General features: G+C 40.2%; 1 pseudogene across 1 annotated transcript; it reads right to left on the reverse strand.

Annotated features, from left to right (window-relative positions):
* Positions 1–2,810: 2,810 nt before the first annotated feature.
* LOC308239720 (uridine-cytidine kinase 2-like) lies at positions 2,811–3,132 on the reverse strand (annotated as a pseudogene). The gene has a single exon. The product of its transcript is annotated as a uridine-cytidine kinase 2-like (transcript).
* Positions 3,133–16,028: the final 12,896 nt, after the last annotated feature.

The raw sequence follows: 16,028 nt of genomic DNA on the forward strand, positions 1-16,028 counted from the left end.
TCTGTACAGTTTCTTTGCCTCTGTATCTATTTTTGTTCAACAGTTGATAATGTTCTTTATATTCCACAAATGAGTGAGATTATGTGGTAAATCTTTCACTGACTGGCTTATTTCACTTAGCATAATGCTCTCCAGTTCCATCCATGCTGTTGCAAATGGTAAGAATTTCTTCTTTTTTATAGCAGTGTAGTATTCCATTTTGTACATATACCACAGATTTTTAATCCACTCATCTGCTGATGGGCACTTAGGCTATTTCCAAATCTTAGCTATAGTAAATTGTGCCACTATGAACATATATCCTTTCCCATTGGTGTTTTTTTTTTCCCTTGGGGTATATTCTTAGAAGTGGAATCACTGGGTCAAATGGGAGTTCCATTTTTAGTTTTTTGAGGAAAGACTATACTGTTCTCCACAGGGGCTGCATCAGTCTGCATTCCCACCAGCAGATCATGAGGGTTCCTTTTTCTCTCCATCCTCTCTAGCACTTGTTGTTTGTTGATTTGTTGATGATAGCCATTCTGGCAGGTGTGAGATGGTACCTTATTGTTGTTTTGATTTGCATCTTTTGGATGATTAGTGACTTTGAGCATGTTTTTATATGTCTCTTGGCTTTCTGTATACCCTCTTTCAAAAAGTGTCTATTTAGTTATTTTGCCCATATTTAGTTGATTATTTTCCTTTTGTTAAGTTGTATGAGTTCCTTGTAAATGTAGGAGATTAAACCCTTATCGGAGATAACATTGGCAAATATGTTCTCCCATGCAGTGGGCTTTCTTGTTGTTTTGTTGATAGTTTCTTTTGCTGTGCAGAAGCTTTTTATTTTGATGTAGTGTCATTTGTTTATTTTCTCCTTATTTTCCATTGCCCTAGGAGCTGTATCGGTAAAGATATTGCTACGACAAATGTCTGCTATTTTGCTGCCTATGGCTTCTTCTAAGATTTTTATGGTTTCCCATCTTACATTTAAGTTCTTTATCCATTTTAAGTTTTTTTTGTGTGTATGGTGTAAGTTGGTGGTCTAGTTTCATTTTTTTTGCATGTATCTGTCCAGTTTTCCCAACATCATTTATTGAAGAGACTGTCTTGACTCCATTGTATGCTCTTGCCTCCTTTGTCAAATATTAATTGAGCATAATGGCTTGTGCTGATTTCTGGGTTCTCTCTTCTGTTCTACTGGTCTATATGTCTGTTCTTGTGCCAGTACCAAGCAGTTTTGAAAATAGTGGCTTGGTAGTGTAGCTTGATATCTGGTATTGTGATCCCTCCAACATTGTTCTTCTTTCTCAAGATTGCAGCAGCTATTTGGGGTCTTTTTTGATTACAGATGAATTTTTGGAGAATTTGTTCTAGGTCTTTGAAGTATGCCATTGGTATTTTAATGGGGATTGCATTGAATTTATAGATTGCTTTGGATAGTATGGACATTTTAGTGATGTTGATTCTACCAATCCACGAACATGGTATATTCTTCCATTTGTTCATGTCTTCCTCTATCTCTTTTTTCAGTGACCTGAACTTTTCTGAGTACAGGTCCTTTGTCTCCTTGGTTAAGTTTATCCCTAGGTATCTTAATTTTTTTTGTTACAATGGTAAATGGGATTGCTTTTTTAATTTCTCTTTTTGTGAGTTCATTATTGGTGTATAGAAAAGCCATAGACTTCTGGGTGTTAATTTTGTATTATGCTACATTGCCAAATTCATTTAAGTCTAGTAGTTTTTTGATGGAGTATTTGGGGTTTTCTATGTACAATGTCATGTCACCTGCGAATAAGGACATTTTTACATCTTCTTTTCCAATTTAGATGCCTTTTATTTCTTCTTCTTGTCTGATCGCAATGGCTACTACTTCTAGTACTTTGTCGAACAGGAGTGGTGAGAGTGGGCATCTCAGTCTTATTCCTGTTCTTAGGGGAAATAGTTTTAGTTTTTGCCCATTGAGTATGATGTTGGCTGTGGGTTTGTCATATATGGCTTTTATTATGTTGAGGTATGATCCTTCTATTACCACCTTGCTGAGAGTTTTTATCAAGAAAGGGTGTTGGATTTTATCAAATTCTTTTTCTGTATCAATGAATATGATTATATGGCTTTTATCTCTCAGTTTGTTTATGTGGTGTATCACATTTATTGATTTGCAGATATTGTACCATCCTTGCATCCCCAGAATAAATCCCACTTGATCATGGTGTATGTCTTTCTAATGTAATGCTGCATCCGATTTGCTAGAATTTTGTTGATGATTTTAGCATATGTTCATGAGGGATATTGGCCTGTAATTCTCTTTCTTTGTATTGTCTTTATCTGGCTTTGGGATTAGGGTAATGCTGGCTTCATAGAATGAGCTTGGAAGTGCTCCTTCCTTTTGAATTTTTTTGAATAGTCTGAGGAAGATAGGTTTTAGTTCTTCTTTGAATGTTTGATAAAACTCCCCTGTGAAGCCGTCTGGTCTAGGGCTTTTGTTTGTTGGAAGTTTTTTGATGACTGATTCAATTTCCTCCATAGTTATCGGCCTATTCAGATTTTTTTACTCCTCCTGGTTGAGTTTTGGAAGGTCGTATTTTCTTACTTTTTTTTTTTTAAATGTGTGTGTGTTTGTAACTGGTACAGGTTGGCATGATTAGGCATCACCAGTGGTAGTTGGCACAGTTCATCGTGTAAGCTCAGGGTCAAGTTTCATTTCAAGATCAAAGGCATTTCTTTTCCGTTTTGTTTCTTAAATAAGCAGAGTCACAGGAAACCTTATGTACAGGTGGCCAAGCCCCTGCTGCCACCCATGTCCAGGAGCTGGGCAGGGTCTGAGGCGCGGGTCAGTGTGGCCAGCTGCTGGACTCGGAGGCCTGCCTCTTGCATGTGGGTGTGTAGCCATTGAGATAGCCGTTGGTCTGCCGCTTGGATAGCCCTCCGTTGAGAATGTCCTGGATGTGCTGTATGATGAAGTTAATGGCTACTAGATTGTCTATGATCACATCCATGTATTTCTTTGTCGGCAAGCAGAACTCCTCGAAGGCGGGCTTGACGAAGGTGATGTACTGGGACAAGGTCTGCTCCAGGTCCGTCCCCCTCTTGCCGATGTCTCAACACTCTGTGGGAGAGCCAGATGTCCACGTCTGTGTCCACGAAGAGCTTCATCTGGAATAGGTCGCGCACCTGCTGGGAGTAGTAGGCCAGGATGCCTTCAAAGAGCACCACGTCCTCGAGGTAGATGGTCACTGTCTCCTCCTTCCGGGAATGGGAAACAAAGTCGTACATGGGAATCTGCACGGTTTTCTCCTCGGTGATTTCTTTGTTTTGAAGATGAGTTCATTGTCAAAGGCATCCGAGTGATCAAACTTGAACTGGCCCTTCAGGGCCTTGGCCTTCTGCTCGGAAGTGACGACACGGTAGAAGCTGTGCTGGTTCAGGATGACCACCTACTTGTGGTGGTTGTCTACCTTGTTCTGCCCCAGCAGCTGCACAATCTTCGCACAGAGGGCGGGCTTGCCGATGGCCATGCCCCCGCTCACCGCTGTTGAGCTGCTGGTTCTATAGGGTCTACTCACTGTCCCCAGCCATGAGTCACGCAGCTCCTCCTCCGTGCCTTGTGCGCCAAGACACATACCCTTGCTCCCCACCCACCCGCTGTGGCCGGCTCCCTCCGCCGAGCTGCCACCAGCCTCTCCGATCCTGTGTGGGCTGTGGTCCCGGAGGAGCGAGCACCTACCTGTGTGCATACAGCGGCCCTTACATCCCTGGCAGCGGGCAGCGTGATGCTGCTCTAGAAGGTCATATTTTCTAGGAATATGTACGTTTCTTCTAGGTTGACCAGTTTGTTGGAGCAGAGTTGCTCATAGTATTTTTTATGATTTTTCATATTTCTGTGGGGTCTGTTGTTATTTCACCGCTTTTGTTTCTGATTTTTTTTTATTTGGGTCCTCTCTCTTTGCTTCTTGGTGAGCCTGGCTAGAGGTTCATCAATCTTGTTTATCCTCTCAAAGAACCAGCTTTTGATTTCATTGATCTTTTGTATTTATTTTTTTGTCTCTATGTCATTTATTTCCACTCTGATCTTTATTATTTCCTTCCTTCTGCTCACACTGGTATTTTCTTGTTGCTCTCTTTCTAATTCTTCAAGTTTCAGAGTTATATGGTTTATTACCAGTTTTTCTTGTTTTTTTTAGGTAGGCCTGTAATGCTATGAACTTCCCTCTCAGGACTGCTTTCACTGTGCCCCAAACATTTTAGAATGTTGTGTTTTCATTGTCATTTGTTTCCAGGATGTTTTTTATTTCTTCTTTGATCTCTTTGGTAACCCACTCATTGTTTAATAGTATGCTATTAATCCTCCAAGTGTTTGAATTTTTGTGATTGTTTTTACTGTAGTTGATTTCTAATTTTATGTCATTGTGATCTGAGAAGATGTTTGATATGATTTCCATCCTCTTGAATTTGGAGAGACTTTGCCTGTGTCCCAATATGTGGTCTATCTTTGAAAATGTCTCATGTGTGCTTGAGAAGAATGTATATTCTGTAGTTTTGGGGTGGAATATTCTAAAGATGTCAATTAAGTCCATCTGATCTAGTGAGTCTTTTAGGATTGATGTTTCTTGGCTAATTTTTTGTCTAGAGTATTTATCCAGTGATGTTAATGGGGTAATAAAGTCCTCTACTATGATTGTGTTGCTGTCAATCTCTCCCCTGATATCTTCCAGAAATTTTTTTTATGTATTTGGGTGCTCCTGCATTGGATGCATAAATGTTTACCAGAGTTTATCCTCTTGTTGTATCTATCCCTTTAGAATTATGAAGTGGCCTTTCTTGTCTCTTGTTATGGTCTTCACTTTGAGGTCTATTTTGTCAGATATCAGTATTGCTACCCCAGCTTTTTTTTTTTTTTTTTCCATTTGCCTGAGAGATATTTTTCCATCCCTTCACTTTCAGTCTGTGTGAGTCCCTTGTTCTGAGGTGGGTCTCCTGTAGACAGCATATATTGTATATAGGTCATGTTTTCTTATCCATTCATTCACTTCATGTCTTTTGATTGGAGTATTTAATCCATTTTACGTTTAATGTTATTATTGATAGGTACTTGTTTGTAGCCATTTCTGTATGTTATCTCTGTGTTCCTTCCTCCCTTTCTATTTCTTCTTTTTACAGAATTCCTTTTAGCATTTCTTGCATTGCTGGCTTGGTAGGGCTACCTAGGGCTTTTTTTTTTTTTTTTTTTTTTGCTGTGAAGCTCCTGATTTCCCCTTCAATTTTGATTGTTAGTCTTGCTGGATAGGGTATTCTTGGATTCAGTCCTTTGCATCACTTTGTATACTTCATTCCATTCCCTTCTAGCTTGATGTGTTTCTGTTGAGAAATCATTTGATAATCTGATGGGGGATCCTTCGTAGGTAACTCTGTCTTTCTCTTGCAGCCTTTAAGATTCTCTCTTTGTTGATGATATTTGCCATTGTCATTATGTGTCTGGTGTGGGTCTCTTGTGATTCATCTTGCTTAGGACTCTCTGTACTTATGTAACTTTTTTCTTCCCCATATCAGGGAAGTTTTCTGTCATTATTTCTTCAAATAGATTCTCTAATCCTTGCTGCTCTTCTTGTCCTTCTGGTACCCCTATTATATGTATGTTACTTCATTGCATGTTGTCCTAAAGCTCCCTTAGGCTCTCCTCCTGCTTTTTAATTTTTTTCTCCAGTTGCTGTTCAGATTGGGCTTGTTTCTCTACCTTCTAACTCACTAATTTGGTCCTCTGCTTTTTCTAGTCTACTGTTGAAACCTTCCATGGTATTTTGATTGTAGCTATATCACTTTTGATTTCTTCCTGATTTTTGCATAGGTTATTGATTTTCTCGTCCATCAGTTTATGAACTGTCCGACCATTACTCTGAATTCTTTTTCAGTCATATTGCATGCCTCCGTTTCTCTTATTTCCTTTCTTGGTGATTCCTCTTTTTCTTTCTTCTGGGAATTGTTTTGTTGTCTCCCCATTCTAACTATCACCAGAAGGTCCAAATGCTGAGTTGCAGGGGCCTGGGCTGTGTGCAGTGGAAGCTTCACGCCAACCAAGTGTCAGTGAAGAGCTCTGACACTAAGATGTGTGGCTTTCATGGGTTGGTGGTAGCCACGCTCACCCAGAATCAGAGTCACTAGTGCTCAGTGCGGCCTTGTGTGCACACCCAGAAGCAGGGACCCTGCCTGTGCTGTGCTGAAAAAGAGACTCCACTGGTGTGTGCCAAAAATCAGAGTCCCCTAGCAAATGCCAGGAGTAAGAGTCCCCCTGTGCCTGCACTGAGAATCAAGTATCAGAGTTTCTGTTGCTTAGTGCAGCCTCGCACTGAGAATTATGGTCCCTGTATGTGCATGTGCCGAGAATTGGAGTCTCTGGCTCTTAATGTGCATGCGCTGGGAGTCAAGTATCCCATGTGCGCTTGATGAGAAACAGAGTCAAGTCACTGGTGCTCAGTGCTGCCTCTTGCGTGGAGAATCAGGGTCCCCGGTCTGCTTTGTGGATCGATTACACAGCCGCCTTGTGTTGGCAGGAGGTCCACTCCTGTGTTGCAGGAAACAGGCTTTCATGTGTGCTCTCCCAGAATCAAAGTCAGGTGGCACAGCTGCCCTGTGTGGGCATGGGGTCTGCACACTGCAGGAAACAGAATACCGCCTTGGCGCACCGAGGCTCAAAGTCAGGTAGCGCAACTGCCCTGTGTGGGAAGGAGGGCTGCTTGCACGGAGCAGGTCTAGCAGTTCCTATGCCACTGCATCGGGCCTGCAGGGAGGGGGATGGGCTCTGTGACTCACAAAATCTGTGGCCGGGATATCTAGTCTTGGTGTCTGTGGGTCTGCAGCTGTGGTCGCAGGTCTTTGTCCTGAGTGGCTGTAGGGTCCCGATTTGCATCTGAGACCAGATTGGGTGGTGGTGAGGCTAGGATCCTAGTCTCAAGCAGTTCTGTTCTTCAAGATGGTGTGGTTTCTGTGCCAGTGCTGACCACCCTGGAGTGTTTGTGAAGGCATCGGGGTTTCACCATCTAAGACTGACCAGTTTGGCAGCCCCCTGGAAGATCTGCAGGATCTAACTGTCCCTAGCTCACACACATACACACACACACACCACATGTCCACACAATCCTCTATCATTCCCTCACTCTCTCACACAATCTCCCTCCCTACCTTCTTGCTGGTCGCCATCTTTTTCTGCTTATAACTTTTTTGTAAGAGCTTTATCTTTTCCTTAAGCAAGTCATGTCCATTTCTCATGTGCATCCAGGTTACCCACCTTTGAAGTGCCAGAGTAGTCTTTTCTTTTTCCCCAGATCCTTGGAAGGTGTAACTGTTAGTGCTAAAATGGCATCAGAATGTTACCAATGATTGAACCTCAGTTTAGCAATTTTGGTACATGAGTTCTGACTAAGAAAGAATTCAGAGGCAAGACTCAGATACAAGCAAAAGTTTATTTAAAAAATCACAGAGGTAGAAGAAGTGATCTGTGGAAGAAGTGAGCCAGCTGGGTTGTATGGGCTCATTAAACAAGTTACAGAGACAAAGAAAGGGCCCTTGGAGCTTAGGAGAAAGAAAACAAAGACACGCTTAAAGGAAGAAAATGTGGGTGGTGAGAGAGAGAGAGAGAGAGAGAGAGAGAGAGAGAGAGATCTGAGTCCTTTGTCTTAAGAGTTATTATCTCCTCTCTAAAGGTGGGGAATCTTAGGGGTGGTCCCAGGGGAGGATCTCAATAGAATATTCATCAGCTTTCAGGGTCATGGTCTATACTCATTTGTCTATGGCAGGGCAGGGGTTCACTAGTCATCAAAGCTGGTCTAAATATCAGCCATGTGTCACCCCACTTGACCTTGCTGCTTTTCTGGGCCTGAAGCTGAAACACAACTGAGGCCTAGATGTTATCTCTAGTTTGACCAAAACTCTGTCTCTGTGGTCAACAGACCTGAGGTTTTGTTCCAGTGGGTACTTTATTTGGCTCAGAACCTCACTGCCTTGAAGACTAAATACTTAAGGGAGTGGTCATGCAAGGGCTTGTATGAGAGTCATATGAGGCTATTCTCCAGCCCCCTTGTTTGTCTTCTAAGGGGGTCTACCACATATTAGTGACATACCAGGGGAGCAAAGTTCAGGGAAGGGTACAACAGCATGGCCAGCCATATGAAAGGTCAAGGGAAATGTCACCCTAATGGCGAGGTCCTTGTTTTTCCTGCTTCTAGGTACCCAGAGTTTTCTGCACTGGTGATATTCCATACTTGGCCTAGTGTTCCTACTCTAGTCATATCTGTCTAGCTGCTTATTATAACCACCCTCAAGGGATCACATAATCTTGTTAATTGTCCTATACCTTGCTTTTACCCACATTCATATAATCTTCCTTACACTCCCTTCTTAATTCCAAATGTATGAAAGAAACTGCAAAACTCATTCTTGGGAGAGTTTGAGATCTTGTATCCCAGCAATTGTCATTTTGACTCAAATAAATTCTTACAAAAATTCTCTATAGGTTTGGACGTTTCTTACATCAGCAACCTACTGTTAATATAATTTATTAACAATTACTAATTAACTGGCAAGCACACCTATAAAGCTAATTTGAGAAGCCTTTATTGGTAGTATTTGACAATGAAATTTGAAATAATGTTCACAAGCAATGTGAATCATTTCACTGCAATTATTTATTATTATGATTTATGGTATTTATGATTTAGTAACTTTCCTGGCTAAAAAGGAAAATGTATGACTGATTTTAGAATAAAGCCTTAGCATTTACAAATTTAACATGTCCATTATCTAGAGTCATTTAAAATTTTTCTAAAGCCCAAATATGAAATGCACATAATGCTGAGTTGGTTTCTATGTTGAAATCAGTCATTTACCTAGTGATTTAGCCCGACATCTTCATCTCAGTAAACTTTTGTTGTTGGTCACTTTGCCACTGACAGACTTAACAGAAGAATTTAGTAAATGGAAGGCACCATATTCTTGGCTAAGAAGTCTCAACATTTTAAAGATATCAGTGCTCTAAAAATGAATCTATAAATTCCCAATAAAATTCCAAGAGAATTTTTTCAAACTAGATATGCTGACTCAAAACTATATATGGAGAAATAAATGTGTAAGAAGAGGCAGGTAAGCCCTGGCCTGTTTGGTTCAGTGAATAAAGCGTCGGCCTGTGGACTCAACGGTCCCAGGTTCAATTCCGATCAAGGGCATGTACCTTGGCTGCGGGCACACCCTTAGGGGTGTGCAGGAGGCAGCTGATTGATGTTTCTCTCTCATCAATGTTTCTGGGTCTCTATCCCTCTCCCTTCCTCTCTATAAAAAATCAATAAAATATATTAAAAAAAGAAGAGGCAGGTAAATTCTAAAAAATATGATGAATGAGTGGAATCTAGCACTATCAAATAATACTACATATTAAATAGTTATGGTAATTACAGAATGAGATACACATAAATCTCAAGAGACAGATTAATGAAACAGAATAGAGAAGCTCGAAATAGACCCAAGTACACAAGGAAATTTAGTATACAGTAAGGTGACATTGCAAATTGTAGATAAAAATTTTTAACATTAAAATAAAGCCATATTTTTAAAAATAAAATAAAGCCATAAAAGTACTAGGAGAGAATATGGTATAATTTTAAAAATAATCTTGGTATAAGGAAGGACTTTAGAAACACAACACAGAATATAAAAACCACAGGAAATAAAACATGCAAACTTGAATGGATACAATAAAATTGTTCTACAAGATAAAGCATCCAAATAATGTATAAAGCAAATAAATATGCTGGTAATAAAATATTTGTGATGTGAAAAAAGAGAATTTTTTGTTAATATATAAAGAACAAATCAATAGAAAAAATAACAATAATGCAATAGAAAGTAGGCAAAGATTATAAAGGCAGACATCACCGAAGAGGAATAAAAATGTCTTTTAAAGATGTGAAAATATACTCAACTTCATTCATTACAAGTAAATGCAAATTTAAACTTCAAAGAGATATAAATTTTCACCTCAGATTAGCATAGTATCAGTGTATGACACTCATATATTTGGAATGAGGGTAAATTGGTATGAATTTTTTACAATGCCATTTGACAATTTATATCCAAATTTCAAATGCAGATATCTTTTCACCCAGCAGTTCTACTTTGAAAAATTTATTTCTCACACACACTTGTTCATATAAACACTAAAATATCTATTGTATCATTATTTTCGATACCAAAATAATTTAAAACAAACTGAATGTTTATTCGTAGGAAATTAATTAAATTATTGTTCATCCATGTAATGGGACACTGTGACACCATCATTAAATAAAGCATATCTGTCAGGACTGAATAGAAGATTGGCCAAGGTATAGTATTAAAAGTATAAGAAGATATAGAATTAAAGGGAAAAAGGGGTATAGAATAGTCTGTACATTGTATTGCCATTTTGTGAAAGGCACATATGCACAGAAATATACATGCAGGTATATGTATAGAACACATCTGAAAGGACACAATGAAGGAGTGGGGAAAGATCAGATAAATAAAGGACAGCTTTATTGTTTATTTTAAATATATACCTTTTATAGTATTTAGGAGGGGATCAAAGTCAGGTTTGGCTGGAATCAATTACAGAAAGATTATGAAAAGATTTTACGGAGTACTTTAGTAAATGCAAAATGTGTTCATTTAGTGAAAGATACAACTTAAAAGTTGGAAAGACTTTAAATATAGTACATTGCATCATCTTCATTTATGATATGTCTACTGGACAATAGTATATTAGTCATAGGGTTCTCTAGAGAAACAGAACCAGTAGGATATAACCCAATATAGAGAAAGACATTCATTATGAGGGATTGGCTCACATGATACAAAGGCTGAGAAGCCCCATATCATGTGCCAGTTGGAAGCCCAGGAAACCAATGGTGTAGCTTCAGTCCAAAGCCAAAGGCCTGAGGACCAGGGAGCCAATGATGTAAGTCATAATCAGAGTCTGAAGGCCCAAGAAATGGGGCCAAGGGTCTAAGTCCAAGTCCAAGCTGAAAGATCTGAGAACCCAAAGCTTTTATTTATGAGGACAGGAGATGGATGTTCCAGCTCATGCAAGAGAGCAAATTCTCCCATCTTCTGCCTTTTTGTTCTGTTCAGGCCCTGAAGGGATTAAATGATGCCCACCAGCACTGGTGAGGGTGATCTTCCCAGCCCACAGATTTAAATGATAATTAATCTTTTCTGGAGACATCCTCACAAACAGATCCAGAAATAATGTTTTACCCACTGTCTGGACATTTTTTAGCCCAGTCAAGCTGACAATAAAATGAACCATCACAGGTAGGAATTATCATTATTTATAGCTATCACTATGAGTGCCTTCTATGAAGGCTAGGACCATGTCCTATCTTCATCTCCCTTTAATTCATCGAGATAGTCACAATGCCTAGCACATAGTAAGCACTCAATAAGTATCTATGGAATGAACCTATGAAAATTAAGTTAGAGTTATAGTTATTATATGACATAATATATACCTTTTCTTTTAAAGGCACAACTTTTATTTTTAGTTTTATAAATAACTTTGCTCATATTTTCTTGACATTATATGTAGAGTTGACCATTGAACAATGCTAAGGTTAGAGGAGCCCCCTGTGCAGTTGAAAATATAGGTAGAGTTTTTGACACTCTCAAAACTTAACTACTAACAACCAACTGTTGACCAGAAGCCTTACCAATAACATATATGGTCAATTAACCCATGTTTTGTATGTTATGTATATTATATATTGCATTCTTACAATAAAGTAAGCTAGAGAAAAGAAAACATTACTAAAATCATAAGGGAAATACATTTATAGTACTGTATGTATTTATTGAAAAAAATCCATATATAAGGGGACTTGCATGGTTCAAATCCATGTTGTTTAAGAGTCAACTGTATATAGTCAGTTTCCTCTTTTTCAGTTAGTTCATAAGAGAAAATATCATAATCCTATATAATAGAGAGGTAATATGCAAATTGGCCCTCACACCGTAATGCCGTCACAAGATGGTGGTGTGCACAGCAGGGGCGGGGCAGCTGGGGTGGGGCCAGCAGCCACTTTGCGTGGCTTCTGCCAGGGTTTCTGCAGTTCCACGCACAAGCCGCGGAGGTCCTGGCTGCCAGTTGGCGCAACTTCTGCTGGGGTTTCTGTAGCCCCATGTGTGCACCGTGGAGGCAGTTCCTAGCGACCTCTGCATGTGTCCTGGAGGCGGGTCATTGGGGTGGCACTCCAGGACTCGGGGATGTCCCATGGTACGCTAGCCATGTGGGGCGGGACTCTGGGACTCAACGGGGGTTCCATGGCGCGGGGTCCTGGGTATCGTGCGATTTCTCACGACAGGTCACTAGTCTATACTAATAAAAGCCTAGGTGGCCCTCGCACCCTTGCACCCTCACGTCATCACAAGATGGCTGCCACAAGATGGCTGCCTCACATCGTCACAAGATGGTTGCCACAAGATGGCCGGCAGGGGAGGGCAGTTGTGGGTGACCAGGTATGCAGGGGAGGGCAGTTGGGGGCAATCAGGAGGGCAGTTGGGGGGAATCAGGCCAGCTGGGGAGGGCAGTTGGGGGCGATCGGGCCCACAGGGGAGGGCAGTTGGGGGTGATCTGGCTGGCAGGGAAAGGCAGTTGGGGGCCATCGGGCCAGCAGGGGAGGGCAGTTGGGGGTGATCAGGCCGGCAGGGGAGGGGAGCAGTTAGGTGGTGACCAGGCAGGCAGGCAGAAGCGGTTAGGGGCAATCAGGCAGGCAGGCAGGCGAGTGGTTAGGAGCCAGTAGTCTGGGATTGTGAGAGGGATGTCTGACAGTCAGGCATCCCCCAAGGGGTCCCAGATTGGAGAGGGTGCAGTCCGGGCTGAGGGACATCCTCCTCCCCTTGCATGAATTTCATGCACTGGGCCTCTAGTATCCAGATATCTATGTATTTGTGATAATCTTAAATGGTTCCCTTTAGCCAGACAAGGCTGTCCTATAGTGCTTACCCTAGATCAGTGGTCGGCAAACCGCGGCTCGTGAGCCACATGAGGCTCTTTGGCCCCTTGACTGTGGCTCTTCCACAAAATAACACGTGTGGGCATGCATACAGTGCTATTGAAACTTTGTGGCCCATGTGCAGAAGTCAGTTTTTGGCCTGGGCGAGTCTATTTTGAAGAAGTGGCATTAGAAGAAGTTTAAGTTTAAAAAATTTGGCTCTCAAAAGAAATTTCAGTCATTGTACTGTTGATATTTGGCTCTGTTGACTAATGAGTTTGCTGACCACTGCCCTAGATGGTTCAGAGACCACCTGAGATATTTGCTTAAGATGCTAGGCTCCACTCTGAGAGAGTCTGATATACTAGGCCTGATTGATGTTTAAGAATATTTTAAAATTTTCTCAGGTAATTTTAATGGCCATTAAAATTGGAAAACCATCAGTTTTCAATATATATATATATATTTTTTACTTAGGGACCTGATAAAAAAGACTTATGGCAGAACAACATGTTCAGTGTATTTTTTAAAAAACTTATTCAACAAGTATTCCTAATTTGCTTACCTTGTACCAGTCATTGACCAAGTACTTTACAAACTCATTTATCTCCTCAACAATACTTTGAAGTAGGTACTATTTATCTTTCCATTTTACAGAGGAGGATGCTGAGTCATAGAGATGCTTAAAAAAAATAAGATAAAAACAGAAAAAAAAAAAAAACTTGCCCAAGTTCACATAGCTAGTAAACCAGGTCTAAGAAACCCTAGTCTGTATTTACTTCTTTCTTCTACAAACACTCTATGACATTAAATTGTTCCAATATTGTTTGGCCCTCAAATAAATATGTACTCAGTGACATTGGATCACTCATAAAATAAAACAACAAAAATTTAAAACTAACATCAAAATAAGAATTAGAAATTGGCCACTGAAAATATTCAGCCAAAAGTTTTTAGATTAAGTTTCAGAGTTGATTCTCTTCTCTTCAAATTTGACATGTCCTAATTCAGCATCACACATAGTAATTCTGGAGAAATAAACTGGAAAAGTTGAGCAATACATAGCAAAATCAAAGAAAAATAAGGCACTTGTTTTTCTAATAAAAATTCAAACAGATTCTGGACATATTTCCATGGCCTGTATTTGGACGTTTAGGATTGTGGCATTGAAGTGCCTTTCGAACTTTAATAATAATCCTTGTCTTAGTGTTTGTCTGTGTGCAGTGGCCAGATATGTGAAATCCAGAGTTTTAAATGCTATTGTGCTTCTGCTGTCATGCCCGATGATACAACAATTGATCATCCAACTCAAAGAATAAGAAAAAGGCCTGACGCCTATAGAGATCAAAACAACTACCATCAGAAGCACGTTACATCATCATGATCCGACAAATAGTGGTACAGATCTGGATTGATCAGGTCCCCAGAAGATAATGGTTTGTCCTTCAGTTTAGGTTGAAGAATGAACAGGGAGGGGTGGGAAGAAGAGGGCATTAAAATGAAAAATGGGCCTGCTAGCTGCTAGGCTATGAGGGGTAACTGAAAAATAAAAGACAGAAAACACACCTGAAAAACTATGCAATGACTCACAAAACAAACTCTTCCCAACCAAACCATAATCACAAACTAGTGAAGCATTAACAAGAACTCTTTCAAACCCATATTTTCTAGGGGAGACCACAGATAAACCAATGTAACATGAACAGATGTGTATGCTCTAAAAAGTTCACTGACTGTTGTAACTACTCTTTATAGTTCATAGATTTGGTCCAATTCTTGCCAAAACCATCCTTTTCCTTACTTCAGCCTTCAAAAGCTCCTAAGTCCTCCTCCCTAAACCCTTTCTTTCAAGACACCCATGGTCCCCTTTCATGTACTCTCTCTTGCTGATCAGCCTAATATACCTGAATTTGACTACTGTTGTGCTCCTGATAGTCCTTGGCAAGCTGTCTTTAACACCTTTAACAGAAAAAAAGATGCTCTCTGACAGAAAGGGGTCTTCCAGTCATTCTTTTTTCTCATTTGTTCTCATTTGTGGAAGCTACAGAGAGGAATGTACACTATATTATCAAAGTACATTTTGTACTCCTATACTAACTACTCAACTAATTGTACTATTCTATGGTACTGACTTGATTGCTACTAAAGTGGTGATTATATGTTTCTACACATTATAAAAATTAGCATAGTTAATATGCCTTTTATGGGGATGCGAGTTTGACCACATTCTGTAATATTATTAGTATATTAATATTGAGTCAGACATGCTATACTCAACAATGACTAATCCATCATTTTTCAGAATGTTTTAAATACTTAGAGATCTATAACTGTGCAGCACCTTGCATGAGAAATGTGCAATCTCTTTGCCTTACCTCACTAGATAGCCACTGATAGAGAACTTCAGTGTCTAGTGCTGTCATTTTGATATCTTCCCTCAGAATTAAATTTACTTTTAACAACAAAGCTGTAAGAAATAATTCTTCAAAGTTTTTGTAACAGGGCTTCTGATCAAGATGGTGAAGTAGGTAAATGTGATACTTGCATCCTACCACAACTACATAAAAATTATGACTAAACTATAGAACAACCATCATTCAGAATCACCTGAAATCTAGCTGGACCGAAGTCCTACAACTAAGGATATAAAGAAGAAGCCACATTAAGACTGGTAGGAGGGACAGAGATGTGGAATGAGCTGGTCTCACACCTACATTTGTCAGTTAAAAATTGAAAAGGTTTTCTTGGCTGCAGAGGTCTTCCCTGAGAAGCGAGGGGTTCCAGCCCCACACCAGGCCCCAAACCCAAAATTCCAGTGCCAGGAAGAAGAGAATTCCCCATAATTTCTAGCTGTGAAACTCAGCAGGGATTATGGCTGAGTGAGATGGAAGGCTTCTGGAGTCCTAGACATTTTTCTTAAAGGGCCCACAACTTACTCAGACTCACTCACTCTGATCTCTAGCAGCATGAAATGTGCCAGAGACATATGGGGAGGAAATGAATTGTCTGGCATCATGATGAGGGCTGGTGAGGCAACTT

Source organism: Plecotus auritus, assembly GCF_963455305.1.
Source record: "Plecotus auritus genome assembly, chromosome: X".
Taxonomy (NCBI): domain Eukaryota; kingdom Metazoa; phylum Chordata; class Mammalia; order Chiroptera; family Vespertilionidae; genus Plecotus; species Plecotus auritus.